This window comes from Salarias fasciatus, assembly GCF_902148845.1.
Source record: "Salarias fasciatus chromosome 23 unlocalized genomic scaffold, fSalaFa1.1 super_scaffold_20, whole genome shotgun sequence".
In the NCBI taxonomy this organism is placed as follows: domain Eukaryota; kingdom Metazoa; phylum Chordata; class Actinopteri; order Blenniiformes; family Blenniidae; genus Salarias; species Salarias fasciatus.
This window is the reverse complement of record NW_021941230.1, coordinates 3,695,131-3,715,572: the sequence shown is the minus strand read 5'-3', so window position 1 is coordinate 3,715,572 and position 20,442 is coordinate 3,695,131. Positions and strand designations below refer to the sequence as shown.

At 47.1% G+C, this 20,442-nt stretch overlaps 1 long non-coding RNA gene and 1 other non-coding gene across 3 annotated transcripts; one reads left to right on the top strand and one right to left on the bottom strand.

The window, feature by feature from the left end:
• Positions 1 to 3,343: 3,343 nt before the first annotated feature.
• LOC115384168 (uncharacterized) lies at positions 3,344 to 14,267 on the bottom strand. Of its 2 annotated transcripts, XR_003930832.1 has the most exons (5): positions 14,045 to 14,267; positions 13,367 to 13,451; positions 4,741 to 4,796; positions 3,556 to 3,660; positions 3,344 to 3,399 (listed from the first exon to the last, which is right to left on the bottom strand). It is a non-coding gene; the product is annotated as an uncharacterized LOC115384168 (long non-coding RNA). The 2 variants fall into 2 exon arrangements; XR_003930833.1 differs by lacking the exon at positions 13,367 to 13,451 and having other exon boundaries at positions 14,045 to 14,266.
• Positions 14,268 to 20,112: 5,845 nt separating this feature from the next.
• trnaa-cgc (transfer RNA alanine (anticodon CGC)) lies at positions 20,113 to 20,184 on the top strand. Its single transcript has one exon. It is a non-coding gene; the product is annotated as a tRNA-Ala (tRNA).
• The last annotated feature ends 258 nt before the right edge of the window (positions 20,185 to 20,442 follow it).

Below are 20,442 nucleotides of genomic sequence, written 5' to 3'. Positions count from 1 at the left end.
GCCCAGCCGCTATGCTGCTTTGAAAGCTGAAGGTCAACATGGAGCGTGTCAGAGGTTCACAGTCAATGATCCACTGCAGCTCCTTTCTTCCTCTAGCAAGCTTTGAAATGTGGAGCTGCACACGGCTCTGCCACAGTCACAGGACTAAAGAGCAGAGAAGAAGCTCCGTTTCTCCTGGAGATCCTCAGTGTGGATCACTCTCAGATCAGCCGGATGTCTGACCTTTAGTGTCAACACTACTTTACTGAAACACACTCAAACATGGAGTCTGACCTCAGAGTCTGCAGACCACAGAGTGGACTCTGCAGAAAACCACACAGCTGAGAAACTGCTGAATCCTGCAGAGGGTTCCAGCTCAGGTCCAGATGTTCCAGATGTTTCTGGAGGGAGGGGTTGGACTTCAGAGCTGAGGCCAGAGAAGAACAGCTGATCTCTGACAACCTGCAGCCCTCCAACCTGAATAAAGAGAGAAAGAAGTGAGATTAGAGGACAGAGTTTGATGTTGAAGTGACTGAGAGCTGAAGAAGGTTCAGACTGGAAGAGTTTAGAAATGTAAAGTCCAAACAGCTGAAACCTCCAGGAGGAGAAGAGCTCTCATCAACATGCTGCAGAGCTCAGTCCACTCTCTGTCCACACTACATCTGGAATCCTCCTGATCTCCTCTCAGTCCTTTGCCTCCAACAGATTCTCCCTTCAGACAGTGAACTAACCTCAGAGTCTCCAGGTTACAGTTTGGACTCTCCAGTCCAGAACACACAATCTTCACTGAGGAATCCTCCAGCTTGTTCCTACTCAGGTCCAGATGTTTCAGATGGGAGGGGTCAGAGGTCAGAGCTGAGGAGATCACTTCACAGTGAGGATCAGAGAGTCCACAGCCAGAAAGACTGTAATGAGGCCAGATAAGACAGGACGCTATGAGAGAGGACACTTTGATGGACTGTTGGACATCAGAGCTTCACTTCTTCACTTTGGCTTCATGTTGACCTGGAGGAGAACCTGGAAGAGAACCTGGAGGAGAACCTGGAGGAGAACCTGGAAGAGAACCTGAGTTCCACAGGTTGAGTCAGGTTCCTGATGTCAAGAAGTTGAAGTGAAGCTGAATATCGAGATACCCCAACCTGCCCCTCTGAACAGATAACAAATTGCCCACCGCACTGTGCTCATGTTGCCCTCTTGTTGCCCTCACTGTCTCATGTTGCCCTCACTGTCTCATGTTGCCCCTCACTGTCTCATGTTGCCCCTCACTGTCTCATGTTGCCCTCACTGTCTCATGTTGCGTTGCTGTCTCTCAGCTTGGTCAGACTGCTTGAGGATCATCTCCACAGAGGAACTACAGGAACTACTTTCTACAAACATCACTGAGACATTGATCATGAGGACATGTGGACTCACTCAGCCTTCCTGCAGTTCTTCACAGCTGGGATCAGTCTCCGTCGTCCCTCCTCTGATGTGTTGTACTTCTTCAGGTCCAACTCCTCCAGGACCTGGTCTGACATCTGCAGCATGTAGGCCAGAGCTGAGCAGTGGATCTCAGAGAGTTCCTTCTCTGATCTGTTCTCTGACTTCAGGAACTCTTGGATGTCCTGATGGACTGAGAGGTCCTTCATCTCCGTCAGACAGTGGAAGATGTTGATGCTTCTGTCAGGAGACACTTCTCTACTGCTGATCACCTTCAGGTTCTGGATGACTCTCTGGATGGTTCCTGGACTGATCTCTGTTGGACCCAGCAGACCTTCTAAGAGTCTCTGGTTGGATTCTAGAGAGAGGCCATGAAGGAAGCGGACAAACAGGTCCAGGTGGCCGTTTTGACTTCTGAGGGATAGCTGCAGGACAACCTTAATTAAGTTGTCCAAAGATGAGAAAGCATCATCATGAGAATGAAAAACAAATTCCCTATAACGCCCTCTGATGAAGGTCTTCAGCTCATCTGTCTTCCTGCTGGTGAAACAGTGGAACATGAAGACTGCAGCCAGAAACTCCTGAACACTCAGATGGACGAAGCTGTAGACGGCTTTCTGGAAGATCACAGACTCTCTCTTGAAGATCTGAGTACAGATTCCAGAGTGCAGCGAGGCCTCAGTCACATCCAGACCACACTGCTCCAGGTCTTCTTGGTAGAACAGGATGTTTCCTTTTTCCAGATGTTCCAAGGCCATCCTGCCCAGCTTCAGAAGAAGCTCCCTGTCAGCCTCCGTCAGCTCCTGTGGACCCGTCTCAGGTCCTTCATGGTACTTGAGCTTCTTCCTGTGAGTCTGAACCAGCACAAAGTGGGAGTACATGTCAGTCAGGGTCTGGGGCAGCTCTCCTCTCTGCTCGCTGCTCAACATGTGCTCCAGAACTGTAGCAGTGATCCAGCAGAAGACTGGGATTCCACACATGATGTGGAGGCTCCTGGAGGTCTGGATGTGGGAGATGATTCTGCTGCTCAGCTCCTCATCACTCAGCCTCCTCCTGAAGTACTCCTCCTTCTGGGCGTCAGTGAAGCCTCGCACTTCTGTCAGTCTGTCCACACATGTTGGAGGGATCTGATGGACCGCCGCCGGTCGGGAAGTGATCCAGACCCGAGCCGAGGGCAGCAGATCCCCCCGGAGGAGGTTAGTGAGCAGCTCGCCCACCGAAGACTGCCGGGAGACGTCGAGCAGCTGCCGGCCGCCGCTGAAGTCCAGAGAAAGTCTGCTTTCATCCAGGCCGTCCAAGATGAAGAGCAGCTTGCAGACGGCCAGCTCCTCTGCCGTCAGCTTCTGGAGCGTGGGATGGAAAACAGCCAGCAGCGAGAGGAGACTGTACGGCCGCTCTCCCAGCAGGTTCAGCTCCCTGAAGGAGAGCACCACCAGCACACTGACATCCTGGTTCTCCAGGCCCTCGGCCCAGTCCAGACTGAACTTGTGCACCGAGAAGGTTTTTCCGCTGCCGGCCACGCCGCTGGTCACAACCACTCGGATGTGTGTGTGCTGCTGGGCCCAGGCTTTGAAGATGTCCTGAACCCTGATGGCAGTGTGATGGAGGCTCTCCTTCCTGGAAGCTGTCTCCAGCTGCTTCAGCTCAGGTTCCCTCTGAAGCTCCTCACTGAGTCCCTCTGTGATGTGGAGCTCAGTGTAGATCCTGTTGAGGAGGCTTCCTCCTCCTGCTTCATCACTTCCTTCAGTCACACGTTCACATCTCCTCCTCACACTCTTCTTATGTTCTTCTAGAAGCTGCTGCAGACCCACACCTGCTCACAGACAACAACAACAATCACACTGCACACAAACAACAAGCTTTCATGTCTCTACAACACAACAACAAGTCCAGTGAAGACAGACCAGTCCCTCAGCAGACACATGTCCACTCTTACTTAGTGCAGCGGCGCTTCTGGATCTTTCTGGCTGCTCCTCACACACATCAGTCCTCTTCTTCTCTCTGTGGACATCAAGCAACATTTACTCTGAGCAACACAACACAAAGATCCAGCTTCAACTCTCACACTGCTTCACAATCCTGGAGATGAATCTGAAAGGGAGCTCAACATCTCTCACTCTGGTTTGGAGGAAATCAAAGAAACTAAGAGTTTCTTACTTTGTGTCTGAAGGTCCAGGTTCAGCACTGAAGACTGGTGGATCATCTTTGGACAGGTCACTCTTCATGGACAACCTGCTGGATCCTGATGACCCTGCTGCGTGTCTACACAGACACACACACACACACACACACACACACACACACACACACACACACACACACACACACACACACACACACACACACACACACACACAGGTTATCAGGAGATGAGCCATGAACCCATGACAGAAATCAAATGAACAAAATAGAAATATTGGAACTGTTTGAACCAAAACATCAGATCTGCTCAGTGTCCTGAATATCTGAGCTCATGAACAGAATCTCTCTCTGTTTCCTTTCTGCTCTTATTGTTGTCTTCATGTTCTCCCTCAGCGTTCCTTTCTGCTCTCCATTTCAAGAGGACACTTGTTTATAATTATGTGGAACAATCATCATTGAAGCTTTCAAGGTTTTGGGAAGTTTATCGAAGAGTCTGAACACACACTGTGGAGACAATGCTAAATGTCAACCTCATGAGTCCTACAGAGACAATGCTAAATGCTAAATGCTAACCTCCAGAGTCCTACAGGGAGCAGACTCTTCAACTTCAGCAGACTGAAATTGGTCAAGTTGTTGAAGATTGAGAATAAAAGCTCCAAACAGATCTGAATAGACCGGATATACTTCAGATACACTATTGAAAATACGGAATTAAGTTCTGTTTTCTGAGACTATTTTGTAGAAATTCTTTGCGTTTTTCAGATTTCGTTAACTGTCTGGCCTAAAGCTTTTGTCAATGGAGAAAGTAGTGACATCAGGGGACATTTCAATTTAAAAGAAGCATAGTGAGTTGCATTTGAAGAAAAAAAACTGATCTAATCAATAATGTTGAGTTTTTCCCATTGCTGCATCTTTGATTGAATTCAGATGAAAACTTGAACATTTTTCCAGTTCGGTTGATGTTCAGTGAGGGTTGAATCATCCTGAGTGCAGCTGGAATGATTCTGACTGAGAACAGCAAACTGCAGAGTGAGCAGAGTGATCAAAGTGTCAAAGTCAGAGTGAAGATCAACAAACTGGCAGAAAGGAGACGCTGACAATGAGTGCAGCTCACTGAGAGCAGACAGAAACAGCAGCGCTGCATCTCGTCTCCTCCTTGCTGTTGCTGTGGACTCTGCAGGAGCAGCTGGCGTCTCTCACCTGTCCACACACTCTGGTCCGTCCTCCTCTTCATCCACACCACTCATCTTCAGTCACTGAGAGAGAAAGCAGCAACAAGAGCAGAGCTGTTAAACCTCTTCAGACTCAGGTTCAGAGATCAGGCTGCTGTCATGTGGAACCAGCTGCCAGGTTCAGTCAGGGAGGAACACACAGGCTCTAGTTTAAGACCTTTCTGTTTAGTAAAGCTTACAGTTCGAGCTGCTTCAGGCTCCTGGACCAATGTTCTGTCATTGAAACACAACAATGGCAGAAACTCTGTACATGATGTAGCTTTCATGGTCCATTATACTGCTGCTGTTTGTTTTTAGCAAATAAACCACAAACCCACATAATTCATTTGTTAAAAATTGTCCCAACCTCTGCCTGGGCCACCACATAGGGGCAGTATTGCCCTGTTTTTCCTCCGTCCCCCTCTCTCTGCGCTCCTCAGGTTGAGGTGTGTGTTTGCAGAACCCAGGGGCGAGCGGTCATAATAAGCTATAAATGCAGTGCATGCCCAAGCCCTTCAATAAAATAATTGAAAACATTCATCTGTCAGTGTGTTCTATAAAGCAATACGTTTGTTCTACTGTTTTGGTCTGAAATTCCTGCCTTATCTGTACCGTTTTGCTTGCGAAAAGCTGGAAAGCTGCGATATTGAGTAGTCTCCGTGCTCGGGGCTGTGTTTACTGTACACGAGCATTTTGAATGACGAAAAAGCTGTCAGTGAAGCAGCTTATCTGCCAATGCGCATGCTCATAACTGGATTCACTTCACAACCGAACTTCACTGCCTTGTAGTAGCCGAGTCAAAATGAGGGAAATCAATACAATTCAGTCTTTGCGTTCAGTTTCGTTTTCCCAGAGAACTTTTGAAGAAAACAGGGAAATAATTTCAAGTGGTCGACCTCCTCCTGATGTAGTCATCACAAAAACGGTAAAGAATTTTGTCCGTCACTTTCAAGCTAGCACATATGACGATAAACGTAAATGAAACATACGTTTGTTTTAATATATCTGATAAACTTAGTTTATTACCACTGTGCCGACTTTCTGAATGGATTAATCAGGCTAAAATAACAGTTTACAGGACGCAGAGACACTGATGATCCACCGCTGTCCATCTCATTCATGCGCATTTACGCGCTGCTGTATGCTCCTACGAGACAGCGTCAGTCAGAAAACAGTCTGATCCTGCTGATCTGCTCTAAGGTAAAATAATCAGAAGAGCTGACAAAACTAAGTTTGTGCCTCTCTGTTAACCTGTTCAGCGCGCTATGGCTTTGAGATGTTTGGCTCTGCAGCAGCGATCTGTCAGCAGGGTCGGCGGGAGAGAGAGTCCGCCTTCAGGTTTATAAGAGATAAAATATAGCCATAATCACTTTAATAAGAGCTCACTCAAGGTGAGCTGCTGTAACATCAGGTGTTGCGTTATGGGAACAAGCTTCTCCAACATTGTAAAGCTCAGTTTCGGTCTCTGTGTTTGTTGCCTCTCATCACACACCTTGTGCGTAATGTCATTAATATAATTCGCTCTCCGTGGTGCTGAAGCTTGTAAGTCCCACTTGTTGCAGGTGTATGTTGTGTAATGAAGTTATTATGACTTTTATTGTTTGGATGAAAAGGCCCAGTCATTTGCCCCACCCCCGGCCCGGCTCTGATTTGTTCCGCTAGTGGCATGGAGGGAACGCTTTATTAACGCGTACCCACACTATAGAAGGCGTGCCCTCGCCTTAATAAAATATTCTGCAGCCTAACACCTCTGGGGCTCCGTAAAAAACATATGACGTTTTTTTTATTAATAAATAAATACCCAAAAATTGGGCGCTAGCTGTAGTTGACACTTCAGCATGACCACTGTAACAGGTCACCGCTCGCCACTGGCAGAACCACTAGGGCAGTTCTATCAGTTTCTATCTATCAGTTTATCCCAGCCTGATCACCTACACCTGATCTTCTCCCTGTTTAACCTGGCATGTGACACCACTCCACACAGGACTGTTTTTCTACACCAGTTAATCTGGTTTACACCAGAAAATGCTGAAGTCCCAGACCAAAAACTGAAACTTTTTTGTAAATCTAGGATATTAACTGCAGTCACAGTGCGCTCCCGTACTCTCCATTGTTTAGTTTAAGATTGTAATCTGCTCTGTTTCATATCAGTCTTTTCATGTTTTGGGTTTGTGATAATATCAAACGTGTTTGATATGATCTGAGACTGGGTTGTGGCTAAAAACTCTAAACACTTGACTTTAGTTGTGAGCTGACAGTTTTCCAGGAGTCTTTTCAAAATCTCTTCAGTCCTCTGATGTCTGGGTGGCATTAGTTCCTGCAGTGAGAACCTGTTCAGCTCCTGTTGGCTCCTGTATGGCTACTCACTCTCTCTCTCTCTCTCTCTCTCTCTCTCTCTCTCTCTCTCTCTCTCTCTCTCTCTCTCTCTCTCTCTCTCTCTCTCTCTCTCTCTCTCTCTCTCTCTCTCTCTCTCTCTCTCTCTCGGTGCATGCTGGGAGTGGGCGGCGGCTGGAGTGTGTGAGAGCGTGGTGTGTGCTGTGTGGCGTTTTGCTTGTTTTTTTTTTGTTTGTTTAAGTGGTAATGTTCACTTTCACCGTAGTTTATTAATCACAGATCACATTTACTAGTTTATATCGTTTATTTGGGTTCTTGGTGGGTTTTGCGGTCTGTTTGGGGGAGGTCTGGCTGCAGCCATGACCAACCTCAGGCAGCTCACCCGCAAACACGGGGTCCGGGTGGTGGCCCAGTTCCCCTGCAGCGTGGAGGACGTGGCCCTGGCTGTGGGGGAGAAAGTGGGCTACGATAATGTTAGGTCGGTCGCGAGGATGAACAGCGCCGTGGTCATCTTCCTGGACCAGGTGGAGCAGGCTAACGCTGTGGTGGAGTCGGGCATTACCGTCGCGGACAGGTTCGTCCCGGTCCAGCCGCTGTCTCAGCCTGCTGTCCGGGTCGTCCTGTCCAACGTCCCTCCCTTCGTGCCAGATGAGCTTCTGATCCGCGAGCTGTCCAGATTTGGAAAGGTGGTGTCCTCGGTGAAGGACATCCTGTCTGGATGTAAGTCTCAGCTGCTGAAGAACGCCGTGTGCCACCGAAGACACGTATTTATGATACTCAACAACCGGAGCGAGGAGCTGAACCTCTGTTTCCGCGTGAGAGTAAATGATTATGATTACGTTGTTTTCGCGAGCTCAGCTGGCATGAAGTGCTTCGGCTGTGGACAGGAGGGACACACCATCAGGGCTGCCCGGCCACGTCTGCTCCATCTGGTTCAGCAGGATCTGGCTCTCCAGGGTCCGGCTCTGCTGGGTCTGGCTCGGCGGAGGCGGATCTGGCGGGACCGAGTTCCGCGGGACCCGGCGCCGCGGCCGCAGCCGCCCCGGCCCCGGCGCCGCGGGCCAACGCCTGGGGGCTCCCCCCACGGCGGCGGCTCCGCGCTCCGGGCTCCCGGGGGACGCGGCGGCCGGGGCTCAGTCCGAGCGGCCGACGGCGGCTCCTCGGACCTTCCCGAGGAGGCGATCTGTCGTGGCCCCACAGGAGAGCACCGAGCACGGGGTGAGTAATGTAAATACACCGGGTGAAGCTGCGGGTGGCGGCAGGGGAGAGGAGAGCGAGTCTGCCGGGTGGAGGGACACCGACAATAATGTAAATAACACTGCGGAGGTGGAGGGGAAAAAAGATAAAAAACAAGAAAAAAAAAGTGGGTGAGGGAGGGGAGGAGAAGCAAGGTGAGGTGGAGGGACAGGTGGAGCGGGATCAGGGTGAGATAGTGGTGGAGGAACAGTTGGAGAAGGGACAGGTGGTGGAGGAGGAACAGAGGGAGAAAGTAGTGGAGGAGGAGCAGGTGGAAAGGGAGAAGGGAGGAAAAGCGATGGAGGAGGAGGGAGGAGGGGAAGCAGGCAGGAGCGCCTCCTGGGCTGAACAGGTGGAGGAGGAGGACAGAGTGGACAGGGTGAAACCAGGGAAAAGAAAGAAAAAAGGCAACAATGCAGACGCAAAAAAAAGTTGTGTGGAGGGGCGGCTGTCAGACAGTGACAGTGAGTGTGTGTCAGACGGCAGTGACGTTTCTTTTAGCAGCTCACAGAAAAACAGGTCTTCATACAGCGCAGACAAACTTAAAATGTTCTTACACCAGACCAAAAACCAGCACAGGGTGAAGGTGGGGGATCATTTCCCTGATCTGAATGGTTTTATTTTATCGGCCAGGCTCCATATGAGTAACAGACTGGAGTCTGGCCTCACTGAGCAAGAATGTTATCGTTTAAAAAAACTGGTGCCAAAAGCCAAAAAACAATTAAACGATGAAGGTGGCAGCCAAGTGTTTTTTAATGAATTTATTTGTTCTTATCCTGGTTTTAGACATCTCATTTATCATGGATGTTTTTAAGCTGGGTGTTTTAAACATAAATGGAGCCAGAGATCTGAGAAAGAGACAGTCAGTTTATGAGACAGTCACACTGAAGAAGATCGACGTCCTGTTCCTTCAGGAAACTCATAGTGATTTTAACATCGAGGCTGAATGGAGGAGGGAATGGAGGGGGGAGGCCATCTTGAGCCACCTCACTCCTCTCAGTGGAGGAGTGGGCCTCCTCTTCTCCAGGGCTTTTAACCCCGACTCCCTGGAGGTCCAGCATTGTGTACAGGGGAGGCTGCTTTTAGTTAAAGCTCAGTTCCACCATTTTAAACTTGTATTTATTAACATTTATGCTCCAACAGCCGGTGCAGAGAGGAAGCAGTTTTTCCTCAAACTGTCTGAGGTGGTAAGTGGGTGTGGGTCGGAGGACCATTTGTTTGTGGGTGGGGATTTTAACTGCACGGAAGACGCGACTTTAGATCGCAACCATGCAGAGCCTCATCCAGCCTCTCAGCACGTCTTGAAGCAGCTGGTCCACTCTCAGGGCGTTGTGGACGTTTGGAGAAGGATGCATCCTGACTGTCGGCAGTACACCTGGTCCCACTGTAGAGAGAGCAGGGTCTCCTCAGCCAGGCTGGATCGTATTTATTGTCTTAAGCATCATTTTAATGTTTTTAGGAGGTGTGATATTTTACCGGTTGGTTTTACTGATCATTGTCTACTTTTAAGCAGTATTTTTATCAGGGATGTCCGGCCAGGGAGCGCTTACTGGCATTTTAACTCTGTTTTAACCTTTGATAGAAGTTTTAGGGAGGCTTTAGTGTTTTTTTGGCAGGGTTTTAGACAGAGGAAGGGAGATTTTAGCAGTCTTGGGCAGTGGTGGGACCACGGTAAGACGCAGATCAAACTCCTGTGTCAGCAGCACACCCTCAATGTCACAAGTGATATCACCAGATCCATGAAGGATCTAGAGACCGAGATAGTGGAACTGGAGCATTTAAGTGAGTCCACAGGAAATCGAGGTGACTTTGAAAACCTCAAAAGGAAAAAAATGGCTTTAGCCGACCTGCTGTACGTTAAAGTGCAGGGCGCACTGGTTCGGTCCCGGTACCAGACCATCACAGGGATGGATGCTCCCTCTAGCTTCTTCTTTCGCCTGGAGAAAAAGGCCGGACAGGGGAGAGTGATCCACGCACTGCTTTCAGACACGGGGGAGGAGGTCACCGAACCATGCCAGATACGGAGGACGGCGGTGGGCTTCTACTCCTCCCTGTATGGGAGTGAGTTCAAGGAGGAGCAGGAGCTCCTGGAGGGGTTCCTGAGGGGACTGCCTCGTGTCTCCGAGGAGACCAACACAGAACTGGAGGCCTGCCTGGACATGCAGGAGCTGCGAGCAGCGCTGCAGGCGATGCCAACGGGCAGGTCTCCTGGGATCGACGGGCTCACCGCCGAGTTCTACAAGGCGTTCTGGGACATCCTGGGTAGGGATGTCCTGGACGTCCACAACGAGTGTCTGGCCTCTGGTTCCTTGCCAGTGTCCTGCAGGAGAGCAGTCCTCACGCTGCTCCCCAAGAAGGGGAACCTGCAGGACATCAAGAACTGGCGCCCCGTGTCCTTGCTCTGTGTGGATTACAAACTCCTGTCCAAGGTCTTGGCCTCCAGGCTGGGGAGGGCTATGGAGCAGGTCATCCACCGGGATCAGACCTACTGTGTCCCCGGCAGGTCCATGGTGGACAACGTCCACCTGATTCGGGACGTTTTGGAAGTCTCTAGTTCTTTGGACATCGATGCTGGTCTGATTTCAGTAGACCAGGAAAAGGCTTTTGACCAAGTTGAACACAGCTTCCTTTGGAGGGTCATGGAAAGTTTTGGGTTCAGCGTTGGTTTCATAGCTAAGATCCAGGTGCTGTACAGGGACATTGAGAGTGTGCTGAAGATCAACGGCAGTCTGTGTGCTCCTTTTAGGGTGTGTAGAGGTGTCAGGCAGGGCTGTGCTCTGTCTGGGATGCTCTATGCGCTCTCCCTGGAGCCCCTCCTCTCTAAGCTACGTTCCAGTCTGCAGTTTCTGCTTTTACCGGGTTTTAGTGAAAGCATGATTTTATCGGCCTATGCAGACGATCTTATTGTTTTTATACGGAATCAGGGGGATGTAGATATTTTAGTTAATATTATTAAAGATTTTAATGTGGCATCCGCAGCAAGGGTCAACTGGGGGAAGAGCGAGGCCCTTGCTGTCGGCAGGTGGCACGGCGGTCTTCCAGTTCTTCCCCAAAATCTAACATGGAGGAGGGAGGGCCTCAAGTACCTGGGAATTTATGTTGGAAAGGAACATTTTGTTCAGAAGAACTGGGAGACCGTCTTGGAGAAGGTGGAGGCTAAGCTCTCCAAGTGGAGGTGGCTCCTCCCGAAAATGTCACTTCGGGGCAGAGTCTTGGTTTTAAATAACCTGGTTGCATCCCAGCTGTGGCATCGGCTCACCAGTGCAGACCCTCCTCCAGGTCTCCTGGCTCAAATTCAAAAGAAAATGATCAATTTCTTCTGGGATGGTCTGCACTGGGTGCCACAGGGGGTGCTGTTTTTAGACAGAGAGGAGGGGGGCCAGGGCCTGGTCCACTTGGCCAGCCGGACCGCCACTTTTAGACTCCAGTTCCTGCAGAGGTACCTCGCAGGACCGGCGGATCTGGTGTGGAGAGGCGTGGCCAGCTGCATCCTGAGGCGTGCCAATAAGTTGGGGTTGGATAATGTTCTGTTTTTGACTGATCCCAAATTTCTAAACCTCAAGGGGCTGCCTCCGTTTTACCAGAGTTTATTTAATTGCTGGGCCTTGTTTTCACGCGGAAGGTGCCTGAAAGCCGACTCTCTGCACTGGCTGTTGAAAGAACCCCTGATCCACGGATCCAGACTGGACATCAGCGGAGCCTCGACCCCCGGCCTGACCGGAAGGCTGATCCAGTCTGGGACCCTCACCGTGGGTCAGCTTGTGGATGCTGTGGGGCCGGACCTGAGCGACGCCCAGGCCCTGGGCTCTCTGCTGGGGATGCAGTCCATCCGGGTGTCCCAGGGGCTCCTGGAGAAGTGGAGGAGTGCGCTGACGCCCAGAGACAGGAGTCTGCTGAGGAGGTACAGCCAAGGAGAACTCTCCCCGGATGTTGACGACCCCTTCCCCGAGGTCCTGCTGAGCCTGGAGCTGGGGGATCTGTCCGGCCCCCTCCTGAAGACCACACAGCCTGAGAGACTATCCTTACACAAGGCAGACAAAAAAATATTTTACAGGAACTGTGTGAAGAGCATCCACAAGGGTGGACTGAGCAACAGACCCCCCACTGTGTGGTCACAGAGACTGGGACAGGCTGGACCTGGTCCCGGCCCACAGTGGAGGATTTTATACAAGCCCCCCTTGAGAAAACGGACTGGAGACCTCCAGTGGAGGATTTTACACGGTGCCATCGCCTCCAGTGCTTTTATCTCTGTCCTCAACCCTGCTGTTTTAAACACGTGCCCCTTCTGCCATCAGAGAGAGACTATTTATCACGTTTTTACTGAGTGCAAGAGGCTCACAGGCTTCTTCACTCTTTTAACGGTGGTTTTTAGTCTTTTTAGTGTTGCTTTTACTGAGAGAACTTTTATCATGGGAGCTGGTTACAAACAAAAAGAAAAAAACAAGTGGCAGCTCCTCAATTTTATCTCAGGGGAAGCCAAGATGGCGATTTATGTCAGCAGAAGGAACAAGGTTGAGGGCAGAGAAGGACAGGACGTCAAAGAAGTGTGGCAGGTCAATGTCAAATCCAGACTCTGGCTCGAATATCGATTTTTTAAACAAAACAAAGATTTAAATGCTTTTAAAGAGGTCTGGTGTTTTAAGGACATTCTGTGCTGTATGGACAACAATCAACTTCATTTTGCACATTTTTTAATTTGAAAGCATGAATGGTTTTTAAGAGTCTGACACACACTGTATTACTGTGAACTGTGCAAATCTCTCTCTCTCTCTCTCTCTCTCTCTCTCCCTCTCCCTCTCCCTCTCCCTCTCTCTCTCTCTCTCTCGCCAGCCCAGCAGTCGGCCTGCAGTCCACCTGGAAACTCTGCTTTGGGACTGAGCTCACAGCCTCAGCAGCTCCCCTCCACCTCCCTGACCCACCAGCCGCTCTGCTGCTCTCTCTCCCAGAATGCCCAGCTGCTCCGTTCTGGACTCAGTTAGGCTCTTTGTGCTCCCAACTACTGCTATTGCTTTCAAGAACATTTATATTAATAAACTCCTCCTTACCGTTGCTTCTTCTGCGCTTCAGCCTCAGATCCACACCCCATTCCAACAATACTGAAGCTGGAATTAAACACACTGTTCTTCAGTGCTGGAAGGAGAAAGAAAGTTTAAAAAGTATTACTGGGCAGCGCTGCTCAGAGCTTTTATTATGTGGATAACTAAATAAACAGTTTCTATTTGAGTAGAAATGGAACAGAACTAGTCATGAAATACTCCAGGCAACATGATTGTTCTTGTCATCTACTGAGCATGAGCAGAACAACGATTTACCAGGAGAGTCCTGCACATGAGCAGCAGCAGCATTTCTGCGTTTAAGAATGACACAGCCTGCATTTCCAGAAAATGTGATTTTGCTTGTTTCCATGGAGACGGAGTCACAGAGTTTTCAAAAAGTTGCATTTTCAGTTGCACTGAATACTGTTGGTGAGTAAATGGAAAACAAACTTTTGTGTTTTCATTTGAAAATATTGCTGTGTAAATGGAACCTTAGTCTCTCTCTCTTTCTCTCACTCTCTCTCTCTCTCTCTCTCTCACACACACACACACACACACACACACACACACACACACACACACACACACACACACACACACACACACACACACACACACACACACACACACACACACACAGCAGCAGCAGCAGCAGCGTTAGAAGATCAGAGTTGCAGCAGCACTCACCTGCTCCTCCTTCTCTCTCAGTCTGTCCGTTGGAGTCTGAACTCTCTCGGTCCTTCACTTCCTGTTTCCTGGCTGGACTGCCTCACCTGGATCACCTGAACACAGCTGCTCCTCCTCCTCTGTCTTTACATTAAATCACACCCCCACATTACTGGAAGTGTGTGACGCTACTGAATCCATCCCTGAGCTCAGGAATGCAGTTCAAATGTGGATCAGGACCAGGGATGAAGACCAGAGACTCCCTGACAGCAGCTACTCTCTACAGTTTAATAAGAACCAGCAGTCAGTGTCCTTCAGTAGTCATTTCAGTCAAATTTCTCATGAATGCAAAATGTTTTTATTTTTCTAACTTCTTCCTGAAGCTCTGGGAGATGCTGTCACAACACGCCAAACCTGTTGGAGCTGTTCTGCTCCATGACGGGCTGAGAGTCTGAACAGAGGCCAAGAGAAACATTCCACTGCTCAGTCAGTTGTTTTGGTGACTCTAAAACCTGTTTTATGCTGAATGCGTCTGCGTGAGGAAAGTGACATCATTTCAGCAGCCACGCCCCTCAGCAACCACGATCCCATCAGTAGCCACGCCCACTCATCAGCCACGCCCCCTCATGTAAAAACTTTCTGCTCCATCCACCTCCAATTTCTCTAACTGCAGACAAAGACTTCCAGAAAAAAGGGGCGGAGCTGCAGAGGAGGACTAAAGATTTGGTTTGAAAGAGACTAGAAAATCTAGAAGAGGAGAAAGACTCACAGGAAGCCTGAAAACACCAGATGTGTCTCTGCTGTGGATGATGTTGATGATCTGTATTAATACCACATATATCGTAGTTAATGACTCATTTAGAAATCAAATATTTTTACATCTTTGTCTTCATATCTGATTTTCTTTGTCACAGTTTTTAATAAAAAAAAGTCCCTTGCTGAAGAATGTTACTTGCATTATAAAGCAGTGTTAGCTTCATATTTCCACTCCTCTGCAGCATCAGCTGTTCTCAGCCAATCCTCCTGTCAGAGTAGAAATCCCTGAAGTGTCAGGAAGAGGGATCAAAAGTCACTTCCAGCTGACACTGCAGTCCGAGTGATGGACACTGTTGAGCAGGATGTTGTGGCTTGCTCTGTGCTTCCCTCTGGAGGAGGGACTGCTGTGGCATTATGGGTGCTACCATCTTGAAATGGGGCCTGGCGGAAGTTCACTGACCGGAAACGATGTAGGTGGAAGGCTGTTACTGGAAATTACTTATGTGGTGGAGGTGGATGATAGGGGAAGACAGGGTTGGGGGGTGGGGGGTTGGGGGGTGGGGGGGGTGAAGGGGAAGAACCGTCTCCCCTTTTTCCATCGGTCCCTTCAAGGAAGAGCGGTGCCAGATGTGCTTCTGATCCACTGTGGCGGAAATGAGCTTGGAGAGGTTGTTAGTGTAAATCTGGCATCAGTGATGTCGAAGGACCTGCACCACCTCCACCTGCAGCACCCATGTATGGAAATGATATTCTCTGGAATCAGAGATGCTGCTCAACATGGAAACTTTAGTTAGTTTATTTTTTTTAATTTTTTTTCAGTCAGCTTTTTACAGGATAACACAAGAAGCATAATTCTTACACTTAAAACAATACATTGACTGAAAGGGTATAGGCAGAAGTTTATCACTTGTATCGCCTACCCCTAGCAACATAATTATTTCCATGACAGCAACAAAATATATTTTCAAAAAGAAAATAACTAAAGAACTACAACCGATCTAGTTCATCCAGCTATTGATTCTTCTTCTCCTGATTTATTTATTTTATTTATTTATTTTTTTAAATTTCACCTCTCAGCGTGTCTTACCCTCACACATCCCGCACCCACACACTATTCTATGTTCAAATCACACCCAATTTTTCACACCCACACACAAACACACACAAACACACACGAAATTAGATTACAGTCATTTTGTACTTTATATGGTTTCCAGGGTATCTTAGTTTAAACAGTAGTTCTATATTTATTTAGAATGCTGGCCTTATACTTTTTTTGAAAAGTATGAATATTTTTGGAGCCCTTTACTATATCGTCCAGATCGTTCCATAAATTGACACCTCTAAACGAAACGCATCGACTTTTCAAGCTGGTCCTCACTGAAGCTGTTTTGAAAATCATGTCCCCTCTCAAACTGTACTGTCTCTCTCTGGGTTTGAACAAGACTTGGATATAGTGAGGGAGCATATTGTTATGAGCCTTATACATGACTAAAGCAGTGTTTAGATTGACAATGTCCTGAAATTTAAGACACTTTAATTGTATGAAAAGATCATTGGTTGGAGTGTAATAGTCTACCTGAGTTACAATTCTTATCGCCTTCTTTTGGAGTAAAAAAATTGAATTCATATATGTCTTATAATTATTCCCCCAGGTTTCCACACAGTATTTAAGGTACGGGAGGATCAGAGAGTTGTATAGTAATTTAAGAGCACTTTTATTCACAGAGTGTTTAATTCTATGTAATATGGCAATTGTTTTAGATACTTTTGTCTTGATTGTATTAATGTGCATTTTCCAGCCTAATTTATTATCTAGTATTACTCCTAAAAATTTTGTGGAGTCCACCCTTTCAATCTCTACACTGCCAATTTTAATGCAACGCTGTTTGTTAATTTTTCTGTTGCCAAAAATTATGTATTTAGTTTTGTTCACATTTATCGATAATTTATTGGTATCAAACCATTTTTTCAAAATATCAAGTTCCTTTTCAGCAGTATGCAAAAGACTATCGAGGTCATGCCCAGAGCAATACAGGCTAGTGTCATCGGCAAATAAAATACAATTAATATTTTTTAGGACATAGCTGATGTCATTTATATAAAGGATAAATAACTTAGGTCCCAGTACTGATCCCTGGGGTATTCCATAAGTAACAGGGCTTTTAACTGAGGTTATATTATCTAGTTGTACGTATTGTTCTCTTTCTGATAAGTAACTTTTAATCCAATCATGAACAACCCCCCTGATCCCATATCGTTCTAATTTCTTTAGTAGTATTGAATGGTCAATCGTGTCAAATGCCTTACTTAGATCTATAAAAATGCCAACTGAATATTTTTTTTGGTCGATTGCTGTGGTTAAATTCTCCACTAGATCCATCACAGCCATTGATGTTGACCTGTTTGTCCTAAACCCATACTGCTGCTCACATAAAAGTTGATATTTGTCAAGAAAATGGTCAAGTATTTTAACAAATAATTTTTCAATTATTTTTGAAAGTTGTGGTAGTAGAGCTATTGGTCGATAGTTATTGAATTGATGTTTGTCACCAGTTTTGAAAACTGGTATAATTTTGGCTGTTTTCATTTTAGTTGGAAAGACGCCAGTTAAGAAACTTTGGTTACAGATATATGTGAAAGGAGCAACTACATAATTGATAATTTCTTTTACCATGGTTATATCCATATCGTTGTTGTCTGTGGACCTCTTATTTTTGAAAGAGGTAACAATTTCAATTACTTCATTTTCGTGTACGCCAGTGATAAAGAAAGATTTTACATTGTTTGGGATTATTTTGTCATCAATTCCAGTAGTGTTAGGTAGTTGAACAATTCCTTTGGCTAAGTTGGCTCCAACATTCACGAAGTAATTATTCAAAGAATTTGCAATTTCCTCAGGCTTGTTGATAATTTGATTTCCCTCAGTAAAAAACTTTGGGTATCCTTGTTTTGTGATTCCCTTCCTGATTATTCCATTTAACACTTCCCAGATTCCTTTAATGTTATTCTTGTGTTGTTCTAACTTTTTACAATAATATAATGTTTTATTACATTTTATAATTTTTAATAATTTATTCTTATATATTTTGTATCGAAGTTCAGTTTCTTTCGTTCTATGTTTCATGTACATTCTATAAAGATATTTTTTCTTATTACAGGCTTTTACTATCCCCCTTGTAATCCATGGTTTTCCCTGTCTAGATGTGTGTATGATAGGTTGCTTTCTAATAGGACAGTGTTTGTTATATATCATCAAGAGCGTGTTTAAAAAGGCTTCATAGGCCCTGTCTGGATCTACAGAGGCATAAACATCCTCCCAGGTCTGTGCACAAAGGTCTGTTTTGAAGGCAGCCATAGCCTCCGGGGTTGTATGTCTAATAAGTTTATACTTATTAGACATTTGAGAAGGCTTTTTGAACAGTGTTCTGTCCACAGTTGTGCATTATTTAAGTGTGAGTTTTGTACAGCATGCTCACATCAGGTCTGACACTCCTGGGCTTTTTTTGCATGACGGAGTTCATTTCACCAGCAGGGGAAATGATGTATTTTTAAAAAAATTGGCAGAGCCCATTAAATCAATGGATCAGCCGCAACTGATGTACAACCCCCTCTGCAGGCTTTCCTCTGCCCTCTGGAGCAGCAGCAGCTGTCAGCCAGAGAGCAGATAAAGCAGGAGATCCCAGCAGAGGAGGATCAGGAGCATCTGGAGCCATGGAGCTCTTTGTGGACAAACTTCTTCTGTTTTAATGCAATGAAATGAAGTGAAGAACTCTTCCTGCTTCACTGAGCTCCACAAACCTCCATCCTTCACCGAGGAGTGGCGCATCGGAGCATCAGGACGGCTGGCCGTGTCCCTGTGTTGGACACACACTGGACAGCAGCCATGAAGGATCAGTCCACAGCTTGCTGAGGAAGCAGGACATGTTGCAGTGTGTGGATCAGGATCACTGGGTTCTACTGCCAGATGTATTTTACAGTGACTGATTGGTCAGTCAGCAACATTCACCCTGACTGGACTCACCGTCCACCAGATACACCCCCTCCTCCTGGAGCCCAGCCAGGCTCTCCAACCACACCTGGGTACCCGCTCTTAAAGCGATACTTCAACATTTTGGCAAATTGGCCCATCTAGGGCAATTCGGTAGTCATTTAGAACAGCATACTTACTTTTTTTGTGAGGGCGAGCTGTTGTTTATTCAGCGGTGAGTCTGAGGAGAGCTTCACGGCGGACATAATGGAAGTGGACGGTACAGTAGCTTCCCTCGTCAAACTCATCAATCCAACACAATCCAACAACCCCAAAAAACACTTTGGTGGACACGTTATAATCCCCACATTCACTACGCTGTGAAATATTAATGCAAAATTACGAGATTGAGCGTTTTTTTGCGAAGATTGCTAAGACGGAACTACTTACTAAACATGGCGTCTGGGCGTAGTGATCTCAAAAGAAAAAGTAGTTCCCAATATTTGCTTCAATGTCGTAACGCTACAATATTATTTGTTGGTGTTTCACAGCGTAGTGAATGTGCGGATTATAACGTGTCCACCAAAGTGTGTTTTGGGGTTGTTGGATTGTGTATTTGATGAGTTTGACGAGGGGAAGCAACTGTACCGTCCACTTCCATTATGTCCGCCGTGAAGCTCTCCTCAGACGCACCGCTGAATAAACAACAGCTCGCCCTCACAAAAAAAGTAAGTATGCTGTTCTAAATGACTACCGAATTGCCCTAGATGGGCCAATTTGCCAAAATGTTGAAGTATCGCTTTAAGCACCACTTCTCAAACTGAACCCTCTGGACCCCCGCCCCATGTCCAGACCCCTGGTACTCCAAAATCTCCACTCTATCATGATTCTTCCACTCTGAGCTGTATTTTACTGTAAAATGTGTTTTGATAATAAAAGACAAAACACTTCAACATAATAGATGTCAGGATAAAACTCAATCTCCTGGTTATTTAGCAGACAGTCACCCTGCTGTCACTTTCCAGATGCAGAGACTGACTGTTGATGTTTGAAGCCAGGACCTCCTGTTGATGAGACAGGCTCTTTCAGCAGCTGAGCCACAGCACCTCCTTCAGCATGGTTTCATTGCTGCACTACCTGGCTGTCAGATGGACCATCAACCATCAGACCCCCATGAACAGAAAACACCTGACCTGGACCAGTGATGGATCCACTTCCATCCATACTGACCTCCAGCAACCAGCCACACTCCACAGTCCAGACTGTCCTGCTGAGAGAGGAACAGGCTTCTCAGGAGTTTTCCTCCTGGACTCACTGAGCTGATTCACTTCAGTCACAATCAGCAGAGCAGGTGGAGGAAACAGGGGATGTAGCTCAGTGGTAGAGCGCCTGCTTCGCATGTAGGAGGTCCTAGGTTCAATCCCCAGTGTCTCCAGTCTTTAATAACATCATCAAGCTCATGAGTAGAGGCTGAGTGTCTCTTTGTAGTTGTGAGATAAAATCCAGTTCTGAACATCCTGGAGGATCCAAGATAGAACGGAGAACTGCTGCCAGTGAAACTGTTGGGGAAATCCTGCTGTTGTTGGCATAAAGAATTTCTGAGAAATCAACAAGTGTGTAAAGTGGTTTATTAAAAGGATTCTCTCAGAGAGTGGAGGAACAGACAAGAAAGCTGTTGCTCACAGATGCTCTC